This window comes from Musa acuminata, chromosome BXJ2-6 (assembly GCF_036884655.1).
Source record: "Musa acuminata AAA Group cultivar baxijiao chromosome BXJ2-6, Cavendish_Baxijiao_AAA, whole genome shotgun sequence".
In the NCBI taxonomy this organism is placed as follows: Eukaryota; Viridiplantae; Streptophyta; class Magnoliopsida; order Zingiberales; family Musaceae; genus Musa; species Musa acuminata.
This window is the reverse complement of record NC_088343.1, coordinates 31,004,064-31,021,105: the sequence shown is the minus strand read 5'-3', so window position 1 is coordinate 31,021,105 and position 17,042 is coordinate 31,004,064.

The following is a 17,042-nucleotide window of genomic DNA, read 5'->3' as shown; positions in this document are numbered from 1 at the left end:
AAACAACACCATATCTAGAATACGATCTTTGGGTTATTATATAGATGAGGAACTATAGATACATGGTAACTAAAGATAGATAGGTCCAATAGATTGGATTACCCTATATCATTTGATGACTACGACGTAGTGGCCTAATACGTTTGTAGTCGATGAGTCAAGTGAATTATTATAAAAATAATAATTTACTAAGCCAGAAGGAGTTCTAACATATATGACTCATGACCAGCTCGATATTGAGCCTAGAGAGTCATATACATATGGTAGGTGTTGCGTGTTAGGAACGAGTCGACACTAAGAAGGGGGGTGAATTAGTGTAGCGGTAAAATCACGTCAGTTTGAAAATCTTTCGTATGATAAAACCCATTTCGTAAAGATACTTAAATTGAAAGCATATGGAAGAGTATAGCAAGAGATAAGAAGGTAGATTGCAGTTGAAGTAAATTGCTTAAAAGAAATGCAAACCAAATTTTTATAGTGGTTCGGTTGTCGTGACCTACATCCACTCCACCGATTCCTCTTCCGTCGAAGCCACTGGCATCCACTATCGGTCTTCCTTCAATAGGCAAAGACCAACCACCTTCTTACAACTCTATTCTCCTTTTGACAGGCTCAAGAGAGAACCTTTACAACTTTCACACCTCTATTAGAATGAACTATAAACTCTAAGAGGTGGAGGGGAACACTCAAAACTTTTCAAGCTTTTTCAACTCTTTTTCATCAAAGATTCTTTCCCCCTTTCTACCTAATTTTTACTATTCTAAGCACGAAAGAGTGAGGTATTTATAAGCCCCAAATATATTCAAATTTGGAGCCCAAAATTCAAATACCCGAGATTTCGGGGTACAAGCGGTACCACCGCCTGCACTGGGTGGTACCACCACCTACAACCTGACACTGGACAGTACCATCACCCATTCTGGTGGTACTACTATCTGGGAGACTGTGTTTAGGCGGTACCACTGCTTGACAGCCTCGGAGACTAGGTTTTTTAAGTTTTCCAACTCACAAGCAATTCCACCGCCTATTCTGGCGATGCCACTACTTGACCCAACATTTGGGTCACTGAATGGGCCTCCCAATGAGCCCAAATTAGTCCCAATTAAGGCCCAATACTCTCCTAATTGAGTGAGCATGATTACACCAAAAGCTAACTTGATTAGCCCCCTAAACTACTTTAATCTTAGACATATGATTACAAAGCATGAATCCTTTGTTTGGCATGTCATTGATTCATTTAGCACTCGTTCGATCCTTTGGTGCATTATCCTCTTTTGTAGCCTTTTGCCCAATCGGCATGTTGATCTTCATAACTATGATCTCCTCGATGCAATGTCCACTCCTTCGACCCGATGCCTGACTCACGGCACGAGTCTTCTACCGACACGTCAACCGATCCTCCGGCCTAATGTTCAATCTTCTGACATGTTCACTCTGGCTCAATATGATTCTTCCTGATTTAATCAATTTACCTCTCCTTGATCGAAGCTAGTCCTACGTTACTCAAAAACATAGATTAGATCACAAACTCATCAATTGATTTCATAATCAAAATCTGTAATTCAACAATCTCCCCCTTTTTTATGATGACAACCAATTGATGACGGAGTTAACCTTAACTCCCCTTATTAATATGCCATATTGAGATAGCCTTGAATTTAAGTCAAGGCAAATTTAATCATGAAATCATTATGAGCCCAAGCAATATAAAATCATGCATAATCAATTTTTTAATATATCATTCCATGCATGATCATCAACATAACTTCTCCCCCTTTGTCATCAACAAAAAGGAGAAGTGCAACTAGTAAGTTTTTTATATATAATTTCAAATCATTGCATAATATCATCATTGCATATATCATTATGCAAGCTAGTAATTTTCTTTCTTCTCTTTTGAGAAGTGTAATTTTTTGCTCCCTTTGTAAAGTGTAAGCTAGCAAAATATCATATCATTTTACAACATGCAAGCTAGCAATAATTTTGAGTTTTGCAAGTTTGTAAATTTTGCTAGATGTGAAACTTAGCATGTTTGCTTTCTTTACGATGTTCAAACTAACAAGTTTTTAAATGCTAGATAGTAAATAGCAAGTTTAGAACATGCAAACTAGCAAGTTTTTCACATATGAAAGTTGGCAAAATTTTTGCATCTTTTGAGATGTGCAAGATAGCACTCTTGCTTTTCTTAAGATTGCAAGCTAGCAAGTTTTTGGTGATATTCAAGATAGCAAATTCTTTCTTCTCTTTTGAGTTGAACAAGCTAGTAAGTTTTAGATATGTAAGTTAGTAAGATAGCAAGTTTTACATCAAGCAAGCTAACAAATTTTGCACCATGCAAGCTAGCAAATTTTACATCATTTTATAACATGCAAGCTAGTTCTTTCTCCCTGTTTATCATAGGCAAAAACGAGAATCATTCAACAATGCAAGTGTTTGAAAGCATATCAAGTAAGTTTTACACCAATTTATCAAGCTAGCAAAACTATCGCCCTTAATATGCAAAACCTTTCCCATTACATCATTTTTCAAATCATGACATGAAATATATCAAGAAAAATTAACTTGTTGATTAGGTATACAATTCATGAAGATAAATTATGACTATCAAAAGATAAATTATGATTCTTTTTGGATGACTCAAATAGAGAAAAGAATAATCATAGTAAATGATCTTAATTTATAAAAAAAATCTCATGTTATAATTCCAAAAATTCACAAGAAAAATCATGATTCATTTGACAAAAAGATTGTCGATTCATGCATTTGACTAAATATTTTTTAAACCATCATCACTTCAACTCATCATACACAATATCAAAATATAAAATCATCAAACGTGATACAAACAATTATTTTCAAAATATTCATCATTATTTTCAACTCATTCAATATGTCAAATCAATAAAGTTACTTCCAATAGATTCAAAATAAAATAAAGAGATTTATCAATGTCTCTAAATGGAAGTGATTTCCTTTCTCCCCTTTCTCATTGTAAATAAGAAAGAAGAATTTTTAATGGTGCAATTTATTTCTTTCTTACATCAATGCTCTAAGCATCACATAAATACAAAAGTAATCATATGAAAATTATGACATGAAAGATATTAATATCAAATCATGAATGCCACAAGACATGATTTATTTCAACAAATCTCTTCTTTTTATAAATGGCAAAAAGAAACATAGGAGATCAAATGATATAATATCTTGATTCATGTATAAGAAATCTCAAGTTATAAATCTCAAAAAATTAAGATAAAGCTCATTCAATTTTAAATCATCAAATCATCAAAATTACTTTTAAGAGATTCAAAATGACATAAACAACTTTATCAATCTCTTAGTGAAAAATTGATAAGATAGAGAAAAAAAAAATTTTAAGAAAAATACTTTTCTCTTTTAGTTGTTTTAATTCATGTGATTTGTTTCATAGAAGCATATCTTTTTTATTTATGTCAAATAAAAATATGCATCAACGTTTAAAACTGAAAAAGTAATTTTTATTATGACAAAGATCGATAAGCAATAAATTACAAGAATTATCATGCCTAATTTTGAAATATAAACTCATTAAGCATGATCATTATGTTGAATCTTAGATTTTAATGATGAAGTCAATTGTCATTTGTTATATAATCCATATGTTGAGATAAGTATGCAGGATTAACTACGATGAAAGTAAGACATGTAGCAGGAGTTGCGCCGGAGTCAAGACTATGATCACGTTGGGAGTTCGAGAGTTCGACGGAAGTCCGGACGGTTGTCGGAGGTTTTGTGGGAATAAATCCGAGAAGTCCAGGAGCTTGCCAAAAGAAGCTTGTCGGAACTCGCCAAGTCGATCGTCGCAAGTCCAGGAGTTTGCCGGAAGTCCATCGGAGCATCGCCAAAGGTTCGTCGGATGTTCGCCGGAAGCTCGCCGGAAGAAGCGATTGACGCACCGGAGCAAGTTGTAGTAAATGTCTTAAGAAATATCGTACTTAGCATGTAGATTAAGTTAGGAATAGGAGGTGATCCCATTAACTTAATCTGGGGGCAATTGGGCCCTTGACAGACCCAAATTGGATCGAATGGATCAACCCATTCGGACCAGAATTCCTACTAGGCGGTGGCACCGCCAGGGTCAACGATGGCACCGCCTAGGAGAGGGTCTCCCAGGAAAGCTGGGCGATGCAACCACCCTAGGCAGGCGGTGGCACCGCCTGGGCTCAGTCTCTGAGCGAGACTGGGCGGTGCAACTGCCCCTAACAAGCGATGGAACCGCTTGAGCTCGGTCTCCGAGCTCTGCCAAGCGGTGCAACCGCCCTAGTCAAGCAATGGCACCGCCAGGGCTCAGTCTCCGAGAGAGACTAGGCGGTGTAACCGCCCCTGTCAGGCGGTGGCACCATCTAGAGGCTCAATCTCCGAGCTGCTAGGCAGTTGTACCGCCCCAATCAGGAGGTGGTACCGCCAGGACCCTGGAAATCTGGGAAAAGATATTTTTGAGCTCTAAATTCAAACTAGTTTGGGGCCTATATATACCCCACCCTTTCCTGCATGAAAGGGCACCAAAAATCCAATCTTACTCTATGATTTTTAGAGCTCAAAAGTGTTGTAAAGGCAAGAAGTTCTCCTCCCTCTTTTTCATGTTTTGATCTTTCAAGAGAGGAGAGAAAAGTTTATAAGGGTTGTCTCCTAAGCCCGTCAAAAGGAGTAAAACTGTAAAAGGGTGGTTGGCCTTCACCTATTGAAGGAAGGCCTCTAGTAGACGTCAGTGACCTCATTGGTGGAGGAAGCCAAAAGTGGATGTTGGTCAAGATTGACCGAACCACTCTAAATCTCAGTTTGTATTTACTTTGTGCATCTTATCTTTATTGCAAACCTCCTCAGTAGCTTACTGCCTTCTGCTCATTTACAAACGTGTTTCTTAGTTAAGTATTTTCCGAATCGGCATTAAGACGGAAATCGGTTTTATCGTACGAACACCATATTTCAGTTTGCGCTTACATTATGATTTCTATCTTAACTGCAAACTGTCATCCTTACTTTACTTCAAATACGTTTCCTAAGCTTTCAAGTTATTATCTGCACGAAACGACTTTTATGTCGGAATCGGATTTCAACATACGAACGTAGTTTTAATCGTCGAAAGTTTTCCACTGCACTATTTCACCCCCCCCCCTCTTAGTGCTCTTGATCCTAACACATTATACATCATTACTTTGGGCATGATATCAAAACATGGTTTCAAGTTTCTAAGGTACAACATGCATATCAAACCTCTTAACATTTTCATCGAGACATAAAGCATTTTCAATCAAAATCGGAAATCATCAAGATACATATTATATCTTCTTAAAAACATACATAGGATTATCGTTACATCTGAATCTAACATTTTGTTGTATTTTCATAAAACATGCAATTGTCATTATTATTTTCAAAATTACTAGTATGATCCCAATTTTTTAACATTTTCATTACATCATTAAACATGTAATTTTCAAGAAAAATTTATATATAATTTTCTAAACTAAATTAAAAATAACTTATGAAAAGCATTATGTAATTTCAAAATAAATTAAGGATATTTTGGTTACCTCATCGTCGAAAGTTGTTAAGGCGTAGTTTGCCACCTCACATTTGTTGGTTTGTTCTTCATCTTTGGATGAACTTGATTCATCTCAAGCCACTTTGAGTATTTTCTTCTTCTTCAGCAACTTCTTCTTTTTAAATTTAAATTTATTTTTTAATTCTTGTTTAATGAACTTTTTAAGTTTTAAAGTGAGAAGTTCAAGTTCATCATCACTTGAGTTTTCGCTCGAGTAGTCTTCATTTATTCTAAGTTCCAAATCCTTCTTGTTCTTTAAAAGGTTGTTCTCATATTCGTTTTGTGCCACATTGGTCATTTCGTAGGTCATCAAAGACCCGATAAGTTCTTTGATCAAAAAAGTATTCAAATCCTTGGCCTCTTGAATGACTGTTATATTAGAGCCCCAATTTTTAGAAAGAGATCATAAAATTTTATTCACAAGTTCAAGGTTCGAAAAACTTTTGTTAGAGCTAGCCCCAGGATATTTACCAAAGGGTAATTTTGGCAACACAACAAAGACAATAAAGCGGAAATAATAAAAGCGACAAGAACAAACAAAACACCAGAACACCAGATATACGTGGTTCGGTCAAATGACTTTGACCTACATCCACGGAAGAAAGAGGAGCAAATTACTATTATAAAAGAGGGACACTTACAAATGCCTTAGGAAATGTTCCTAGGCCATAAAACACCTTCAGCTTCCTAAACAAGAAGACTTCAAACCATAAGCAGGTTTTCTTGTGATGCCTACTGTACTTCTTGTGGTGTGTGTGGTACTTCTTGTGGTGTATATAACATCAAAGCTCAGGCCCTTATTTATAGTTCCAAGATGGGACAACAAGTCTGATTTTCCCGATGTGGGACTATGGGACTTGCCAAACTAACAAATCTCCACCTTGGCATGTCCCAACAAAACTTGCTCCACCTTCTTCACAAAAGCCCCAACGGGCAATCACCAACAATGAACACCAACCAAGTCCAAGCACTGCTTGAACTTGTAAACCGGAACATGCTTCGTAAGCATATCAACTGGATTGTCCTTCGTATAAATTTTCTGAACAAGGACCTTTCCCTCAGCAATCAACCACTTAGCGGAATTATCAAAAGAAACTGCATCTGAATAGGAAGTAGGCTCTCCAACTTCACTTGTCTCTTCTGCAACAGACAAAGCATATGCAACCAAATTTGCATATCTTTGTGGTGGTCGAATATCTCTCCGTGGTCTATCCTTGGCTATGGAATATTGCTCTTCCTCTGGATCATCTGCGTCAGTAGACTCGGGACCACCTACTGGCATTCTTTGAGTAGAAGAGTTCGACTTAAAGGAATCTGAACTCCCAATCTCAAGCTCCACCTGCTTCTGCGCACTATCATTTGTACAACTAGTAGATTCCTCTTTAGAAGATAGCATAGATAATTCATCAAAAGTAACATCTCTACTGATTATAAATTTTGGGGATTTGGGATCAGGACACCATAATCTGTATCCTTTCACCCCAGAAGCATACCCAAGGAAAATACACTTTTTAGCCCGAGGCTCTAATTTTCCTTCATTTACATGCATGTATGCTGGGCACCCAAAAATTTTAAAATCAGAATAATCAGCAGGAGTACCTGACCAAACTTCCTCTGGAGTTTTAAAGTTAAGTGCTGCAGAAGGAGCGCGGTTGACAACGTAACAGGCCATATTAATCGCCTCTGCCCAAAAGTCTTTTGTCAACCCTGCATTTGAGATCATACACCTCGCTCTCTCCAAGAGTGTTCTATTCATACGTTCAGCCACACCATTTTGCTGAGGTGTCATCCTAACAGTGCGATGCCGAACGATTCCTTCATTTTTGCAGAATTCTTCAAAGTCACCTTCACAAAATTCCATGCCATTATCTGTTCGAAGCCGCTTAATCTGTTTACATGTTTGCTTCTCAATCAAAGCCTTCCATTGTTTAAAGGTTAGAAAAACATCATTTTTATGCTTCAGAAAATAAACCCAAACTTTCCTGGAATAATCATCAATGAAAGTCAACATATACCTGGCACCACCCTTAGACTGAACTTGAGCTGGACCCCAAAGGTCTGAATGAATATAGTCAAGAGTACCTTTCGTTTTGTGAACTGCCGGAGAATTGAAGCTGACTCTTTTCTGCTTTCCAAAAATGCAGTGTTCACAAAAGTCAAGTGGCCCAGTACTCTGTCCGCAAAGTAGACCCCTTTTGCTCAATATGCTCAAACCTTTCTCGCTCATATGACCCAAACGCATATGCCATAATTTGGTGATGTCAGAATCAGACAATGATGATGACGAAACTGCAACTGAACCTGTGACAGTAGTTCCCTGTAGAATATGCAAGCTACCAGACCTACAAGCTTTCATAACAATAAGGGCACTTCTAAAAACTTTCATAACTCCACCTTCAGCTGTGTATTTACACCCAAGGGCCTCTAAGGTGCCTAAAGAGATGAGATTCTTTTTCAAATCAGGAACATGTCTAACATTAGTGAGCGTCCTCACAATACCATCATGCATTTTAATTCGGATTGTTCCTCTACCAACAACATCACATGCGGCATTATTGCCCATCAAAACAATTCCACCATTACAAGATTCATATGTGGAAAACAAATCCCTATTGGGACACATGTGATAAGAACAACCTGAATCTAAAATCCATTTATTTTTAGACTTTGTCCTGTCATAAATAGCAAAGAAAATATTTCCAAAATTCTCATCAGATGCTACACTAGCTTCAGCGGATTCAATAGTTTTCTCAACAAATTTTTCCTTTTGCTTTAATTTATTTTTCAATTTAAAGCAATCAGATTTAATGTGCCCCATTTTATGACAATATCTGCATTCCAAATTTCTATGTCTGGATTTAGATCTAGATTTAGATCTACTACTGTCAAATTCTCTTTTATCCATTCTCCCCCTAACAACCAGACCCTCAGCCTGATTCTCTCTACTTTCCCCAGTGATATTCTTGTCTATCTGCTCCTTAGATTTCAATGCAGATTTAATTTCTTGATACAAAACTGTTTCTTTTCCATAAATCAAAGTATCACGGAAATGCTTAAAAGATTGGGGAAGAGAACACAAGAGTAACAAAGCCTTATCCTCATCATCCATTTTTGCATCTATATTCTCCAAATCCATAACCAAAGAATCAAACTTATCAAGATGCGAGAGTATAGATGTACCTTCAATCATCCGAAGCATATATAGTCTCTGCTTCAAGTAGAGACGATTCTCCACTGTCCTCTTCATGTACAAGGCTTTAAGTTTGTCCCACATGCTCTTAGCCGTAGTCTCCGTAGCTACCTCCCGTAAAACCTCGTCAGAGAGGTTTAGAATGATGCTGGATCGGGCCTTCTTATCCATACCCGCAAGATCTTCCTTTGACGTACCATCTGGAATGTTCTCAGCACCCTGAAGTGCCAAATCAACTCCGTCTTGAACCAGAATGGCCTCCATCTTGAGTTGCCACATGCCGAAGTTGACATTTCTGTCGAATTTCTCGACAACGATCTTTGATATTGTCATTGTTGCCAAAAGATCCCAGAACCAGGCTCTGATACCAGTTTATTAGAGCTAGCCCCAGGATATTTACCAAAGGGTAATTTTGGCAACACAACAAAGACAATAAAGCGGAAATAATAAAAGCGACAAGAACAAACAAAACACCAGAACACTAGATATACGTGGTTCGGTCAAATGACTTTGACCTACATCCACGGAAGAAAGAGGAGCAAATTACTATTATAAAAGAGGGACACTTACAAATGCCTTAGGAAATGTTCCTAGGCCATAAAACACCTTCAGCTTCCTAAACAAGAAGACTTCAAACCATAAGCAGGTTTTCTTGTGATGCCTGCTGTACTTCTTGTGGTGTGTGTGGTACTTCTTGTGGTGTATATAACATCAAAGCTCAGGCCCTTATTTATAGTTCCAAGACGAGACAACAAGTCTGATTTTCCCGATGTGGGACTATGGGACTTGCCAAACTAACAACTTTTACCAAGAGTTTTTAGACTATGGATGACATCCGTAAAAATAGGTGTATATATCTCCAATAGTCTCGCTTGGTTCCATTCGAAACAACTCAAAATTATGTATCAAAGTATTAAAATTCGAATCTTTAATTCTACTAGTGCCTTCATGTGTGATTTCAAGAGTATACCAAATATCGAAAGTCAATTCACAAGTAGAAACCTGATTGAATTCATTTTTGTCTATGGCACAAAATAAGGTATTCATAGCCTTTGCATTAAAAGAGAAAGTCTTCTTCTCCAACTCATTCCAATCGTTTATTGGAAGAGAAGACTTTTGAAAACCAAATTCGACTATATTCCATAAATTGAGATTCAACAAAAATAAGAAAACTCTCATTCGAGTTTTTCAATATGTGTAGTCCGTCCCATTGAACATGGGAGGACGAATGAGAGAGTAACCCTCTTGAAAGCTGAAAAAAGTCAGTTCTCTTTGGGTGTTAAACCAAATGAGAAAAACACGGCTTTGATACCAACTATTAGGAATGAGTGGACACTAAGAGGGGGGGGTAAATTAGTGTAGGTGTAAAATCACGTCAGTTTGAAAATCTTTCGTATGATAAAACCCGTTTCGTAAAGATGCTTAAATTGAAAGCGTACGGTGTTGAATCTCGGATTTTGATGATGAAACCAACTAATAAGTATTATGATCTCTGTTTTGTAAAATCTGTAGGCTCATTTGAAACAGAAGTTTGAGCAGACAAACTTACTCCAAATTTTTAAAATAAGCTATCAAAAGAAAGGTTTATGAGTTTATAAGTCTGATCAAATGAGGTCAATACATGAAGTTATAACCATAACAAGGTAGAAAGGTCAGAATCTCAGAAGTTGCACAGATTCGAATCGTTACATCTAAATAGGAGATATATCAAATGCAAATGGAGAGATAAAATTACAGTAAGGAAAGATCATGACACTTGCAATAGGAAATATTAGAAAGCTTGCAAGAAGAAGGATCAGAACACTTGCAATATGAAGCAGGGGAAAAGGAACGGGACACTTGCAATAGGAAGGATCGGAACACTTGCAATAGAAAAGATTAGAAAGCTTGCAATAGAAAGGATTAGAACACTTGCAAGAGAAATGTCATGACCCGAGTCTGATGAGCTAACTAGCCAGTAACTCCATTTTGGTCCTTCAACTACGAACCAAAATGCTTAAGCGGGAGTTAATGTAATACACTCATCAAGCCCATATAAGCTAATCATACTTATTGCCCACTTCCGATGTGGGACTAATGGGATGTTACAATATCCCCATAGTTTGACGTCCTCGTCAAGGCCCAACATAACCCAGATCAAACCCGAACCCTAGCATAGTGCATGTGAGGTTTAACTCAGTGGTGGCTCCACGTCGTGATGAGTTCTCTGACTCCATCCACTGGTTGCCCTTTCCTACTCGAGCCCTCTCACCCTGCCCAAATGCTAGGTCGGCTCTGATACCAAATGTCATGACCCGAGTCTGATGAGCTAACTGGCCAATAACTCCATTTTGGTCCTTCAACTATGGACCAAAATACTTAAGCGGGAGTTAACATAATACACTCATCAGGCCCATATAAGCTAATCATACTTATTGCCCACTTTCGATGTGGGACTAATGGGATGTTATAAATTAAAGCAGGAAGAATCATGTTGGGCAAGGGGAAAACATGTCAGAATATTAGACGTCGAGCTGGTGGATTGGTCGACGTATCAATAGAATGCTTCGGGCCATGGATTCGGGCATCGGGCTAAGAAGAGTGGATATTGCACTAAGGATATCGAAGTTGCAGAGTCAACTGGCCAATTGGGCAATAGGCCGCAAGAGAGGACGATGCGATGAAGAATCGGACGAAGCGTCGAGGGACCAATGACATGCCGGACAACAAGATTAATGCTTAGTATTAATTGTCTAGATTGAAGTGTGTTTTACATATGCAGGATTAACTATGATAGCAAGACATAAAGAAAATGAAGTCCCGGAGTCAAGGACACGATTTCGTTGGGAGTTTGAGAGTTCGTCGGAAGTCCGGACATTCATTGGAAATTCTATCGGAACCAGCCAAGAAGTCTCGGAGCTTGCCAGAGAAGCTCATTGGAACTCACCAAGAAGATCGTCATGAAGTCCAGGAGCTTTCCGGGAGTCCGCTGGAACATTGCCAAGAGTTCGTCGGAAGTTCGTCGGAAGATCGCCGGAAGCTCGCTGGAAGAAACTAGACTTATGGACTTGTTTAGCTTAGAATATGTCTTAAGAAACATAGTTAACAGATAATTGGGTTTGGATTTGGGCCAACCCAATTAGGGGCCAGTTGGGCCCATGTAAGAACTGTGTTGGGTCCAATGAAAAGGCCCAAACAGTGCCCCAAGAGGTGACATCATCGTGGCACAGTCTCAGAGACTATGTCAGGCAATGGTACCACTAGTCTGGGCGGTGCTACCGCGTAGACATAGCCTCCGAGATGCTGCAAGCAGTGGTACCACCAGTCTGGGCGGTGATACCGCCCAGTGCAGTGTCAGTGTTAGACTGACACTAGCGATAGTACCGCCCAACGCAAGCGGTGTTAACGCCCGTACTCTAGAAACCCAGCATGAGATGTTTTTAGGCTCCAAGTTTGAAACAAATTGAAGCCTATAAATACCCCTCTCATTCCTGGTTATCATTCACAAGTATTGAGAGTAAAAAAGGAAAGAAACGCTGCTACAATCTTGTGTGAGCTCCTCTCAAAGTTCCTTGTGTTAGAATAGTTTGGGAGAGGAGTAAGTGGGTGTGTAAGGGTTATCTCCTAAACCCGATAAAAGGAGAATCGAGTTGTAAGAAGGAGGTTGATCTATGCCTATTGAAAGAAGATCGATAGTAGATGTCGGTGGCCTCGACGGAAGAGGAATCAGCGGAGTAGATATAGGTCACGATGACCGAACTACTATAAAAATCTAGTTTGCATTTACGTCTTGAGCAATTTACTTTAGCTGCAAACCTCTTTAGTTGCTTACTGCCTTCAATATAGTTTATGTACACTTTCAAAATTAAGATCTTGGCGAAACGATTTTCGTCGAAATCGATTTTAATCACAACGAAGTTTCGGAACCGACATATTTTACCGCTGCACTAATTCACCCCCCTCTTAGTGCCGACCACATTTTTAACAGTTGGTATCAGAGCCTCGTATTTCTCATTTGGTTTAACACCCAAGAGAAATGGCTCATTTCGGCTTTCAAGAGAGACTTTCTCTCATTCGTCCTCCCTTTTTCAATGGGATAGACTACACTTATTGGAAAACTCGAATGAGAGTTTTCTTACTTTTGATTGATTTAAACTTATGGAATGTAGTCGAAAATAGATTTCGAAGGTCTTTTCTTCTAATGAATGATTGGAATTATTTGGAGAAGAAGACATTTTCTCTAAATGCTCGAGCTATGAATGCTCTATTTTGTGCCTTAGACAAAAACGAATTCAATCGGGTTTCTTTGTACAAAACGATTTTTGACATTTAGCACATTCTTAAAACCACACACGAAGGCACTAATAGATTAAAAGTTTCAAAGATTAATCTTTTAATATATGATTTTGAAATATTTCATATGAAACCAAGTGAAACTGTAGTTGGCATGTACACCCGTTTTATGGATGTCGTCAATGGTTTAAAATCACTTGGTAAAAGTTTTTCAGATTTTGAATTTGTAAACAAAATTTTACGTTCTCTTAATAAGAATTGGGATTCAAAAGTAATGGCAATTCAAGAATAAAAAAATTTGAATACCTTTCCGATTGAAGAACTAATAGGGTCTTTAATGACGTATGAATTGACGTGCAATGTACGTGAAGAACTCAAGAACGATATTCTAAAGGATAGGAAGGATTTCGGACTAAGAATAATCGAAGACCACTCGAGTATAAGCTCAAGTGATGGTGAACTTGAACTCCTCACTATGAAATTTAAAAAGTTCATTAAACAAAAATTAAAGAATAAAAAGAACGGAATTACTTGCTATGAATGCAAGAAGAAGTTGCCAAAAAACGAATCGAACTCTTCCAAAGATGAGGAGAAAATCAATAAAGGCAAGGTGGCAAACTACGCCTTAATGACTTTCTATAATGAGATAAATACTCAAACGAAACTCCTTTAATTTATTCAAAATTACATGATACTTTTAATGAGTTATTTTTAATTTAGTTTAATTATTTTTCTTGAAATTTACATGCTTAATGATGTAATGAAAAATGCAAAAAATAAAATAGGATCATGCTAGTAATTTTGAAAATGATAATGAAAATTATATATTTTATATTAAAGGAATAAAATGTTAGATTTAAATCTAATGATAATCCTATGTATATTTTTCAAGAAGAAATAATGTATATCTTGATGATTTTCGTATTGATTTTCGATTTTGTTTGAAAATACCTTATGCTCAATGAAACCATGATTGATGAATATGCTTTATGTTTTCTTTGGCTTGTATGCCTTATCATGATGAATGTTTTGAAAATAAATATTTGCATCATGCTTGATGATTTTTATGCATGATGACTTGAAGTAATGATTTGAAATCATATGTTTTGGAATTATGTGTTACACATTTTGATCTTGATGATTTTTTATCTTTCCATTTTAAACGTTGATATATGGTTTTCATATAAAAAAAACTTGAGTATGCTTATATGAAATCAATCACTTAAAATTAAACACATAAAAAGGCAAATATATTATCATTGGAATTAAAATGATAAATCAAATCTCTTCTTTAAAGAAGCCTTATGTTTAATATGTTAAACTTTTTTGGTCTTGATGGTTTTTATGACGAAATTTACTTTTTGATCCTAAATGTTGATGCATGTTTTTATTTGGCAAAAATGAAAAAGGCATGCATCTGTGAAATCAATCTTATGAATTGAAACAACTAAAAAGAGAAAAGCATTTTTCTTGAAAATTTATTTTTCTCTATATTATCGATTTTTCACTAAGAGATTAATAAAGTTGTTTTGAATCTCTTGAAAGTAATTTTGATGATTTGATGATTTGAATTTGAATGAGCTTTATCATGATTTTTTGAGATTTATAACTTGAGATTTCCTATGCTTAAATCAAGATTTTATATGCATGAATTGAAATCTATTTCTTCTATATTTCTTTTTGCTATCCACTATCCAAATGAATCATGATTTTTCATAATTATATTTTTTATGATTTATAATGAATTGAGAGATATTATACATGAAACAAGATCCTTTATGTGTTCTCTCATGACACCTTTTGCTATAGGAATGTCTTTATTATGATCTTGAATTTTCGATATTGATACTTGAAATTTTATAATGAATCAAGATCTTGTTTCTGAACTCCCATGTTTCTTTTTGTTTTTTACTAAAAGGGAGATTTATCAAGATAAATCATGTCATTTAGTATTCATGACTTAATCCGTCATGATCTTTGATACTTTATCTTTCATGATATGATTTTTATGAAATTCCTTGTATTCATGAAATGTATATCTCATCACCCAATTAATTGTTCTTGATATTCTTCATGTGATGATATGAATGCATGAAATACTCATAATGAAATTTTGATGAGAAGTTATGATCATGCATGGTAGGATATAATTTGACGTTTCGATACCATCATGATTTGAAATATTTATGATTTGGAATGATGCATACAATACTTATGCTTTTTATTATGATGATATATGTGATTTATTGCATATAATATGTATCATGAATGCTCTAAATGATAAATGTTTGGTATCATGATCAAAATATTGATAAATGCTTAAAAATGTTAATGTTTTAGTATCATATATGATATGCTCATAATGATGATTGATTTATTTTTCAGTATCGTACATGAAAAATGAAGTGTAAGGTTTTGAAATTGTGCAAGTTTTAATTTGAAAATATAATGATGCACAAATAAGATTGATACTTCAATTTTGTCATGATTTGAAAATTAATGTATAGGGAAAAGAATTATAACATTGTATTCTTTCCTTCTTTTTGACAATGATAAAGGGGGAGCAAAACTTACTAGAAAGCAAATTTGCTAGCTTGCACAATTTAAAAAGAGGTAAACTTACTAGCTTGCTAATTTCAAAAAGAAAACAAGAAGTGCTATCGTGCAAATCTCATGAGAAGCAATATTTGCTAAGCTACACATTTCAAGAAGAGGCAAAATAGTCCATCTTGCACATCTCAAAAGATGTAAAATTTTGCTAACTTTTTTATATGTAAAACTTGATAGCTTGCATGATGTAACACTTGCTAAATTTTCTAACTTATAAATTGCATGATGATAAAACTTGATATTATATTTTTCATGCAATGATTTGAACTTATATCACAAACACTTAATAGTTGGAACTTCTCCTTTTTGTTGATGACAAAGGGGGAGAAGTATGATCATGTAATGCATGATAATGTGTTATAAATATTCATGATGAAATTTGCAATGACTTGAATTCAGCTTGAACTCAAGGTTCTATCAATATGGTATATTGATAGGGGGAGTTTGTTTAAACTTCGGGAGTTAAGGTTAACTCCGTCATCAATTGGTTGTCATCATCAAAAAGGGGGAGATTGTTGAATCTCGAATTTTGATGATGAAACCAATTGATAAGTGTTTATGATTTGATCTATGTTTTAAGTAACGCAGGATGCTTCGATCAGGATGAGACAATTAAAGCAGGAAGAATCATGTTGGGCCAAGGGAAAACATGTCAGAAGATTGGATGTCAAGCCGGTGGATCAGTCGACATATCGACAGAAGGCTTCGGGCCATGGATTTGGGCATCGGCCCAAGAAGAGCGGATATTACGCCAAGGATATCGGAGTTGTGGAGTCAATTAGCCGATTGGGCAATAGGCCGCAAGAGAAGATGATGCGCCGAAGAATCGGATGAAGCATCGAAGGACCAATGACATGCCGGACAATATAATTAATGCTTAGTATTAATTGTCTAGATCGAAGTATATTTTACATGTATAGGAATAACTATGATAGCAAGGCATGAAGCAAAATGAAGTCCCAAAGTCAAGGACGTGATTTTGTTGGGAGTTTGAGAGTTCGTCGGAAGTCCGGACGTTCGTTAGAAGTTCTATTAAAACCAGCCGACAAGTCTCAAAGCTTGCTAGAGAAGCTCATCGGAACTCGCCAAGAAGATCGTTGTGATATCCAAGAGCTTGCTGGGAGTCCGCTGGAATATTGTCGAGAGTTCGTCGGAAGTTCGCTGGAAGAAACTAGGCTTATGGACTTGTTTAGCTTAGAATATGCCTTAAGAAACGTAGTTAGTACATATTTGGGTTTGGATTTGGGCCAACCCAATTAGGGGCTAGTTGGGCCCATGTAAGAACTATGTTAGGCCCAAATAGTGCCCCAAGAGGTGACACCATCATGGCACAATCTCTGAGACTATGTCAAGCGGTGGTACCGTCGGTCTGGGCAGTGGTAC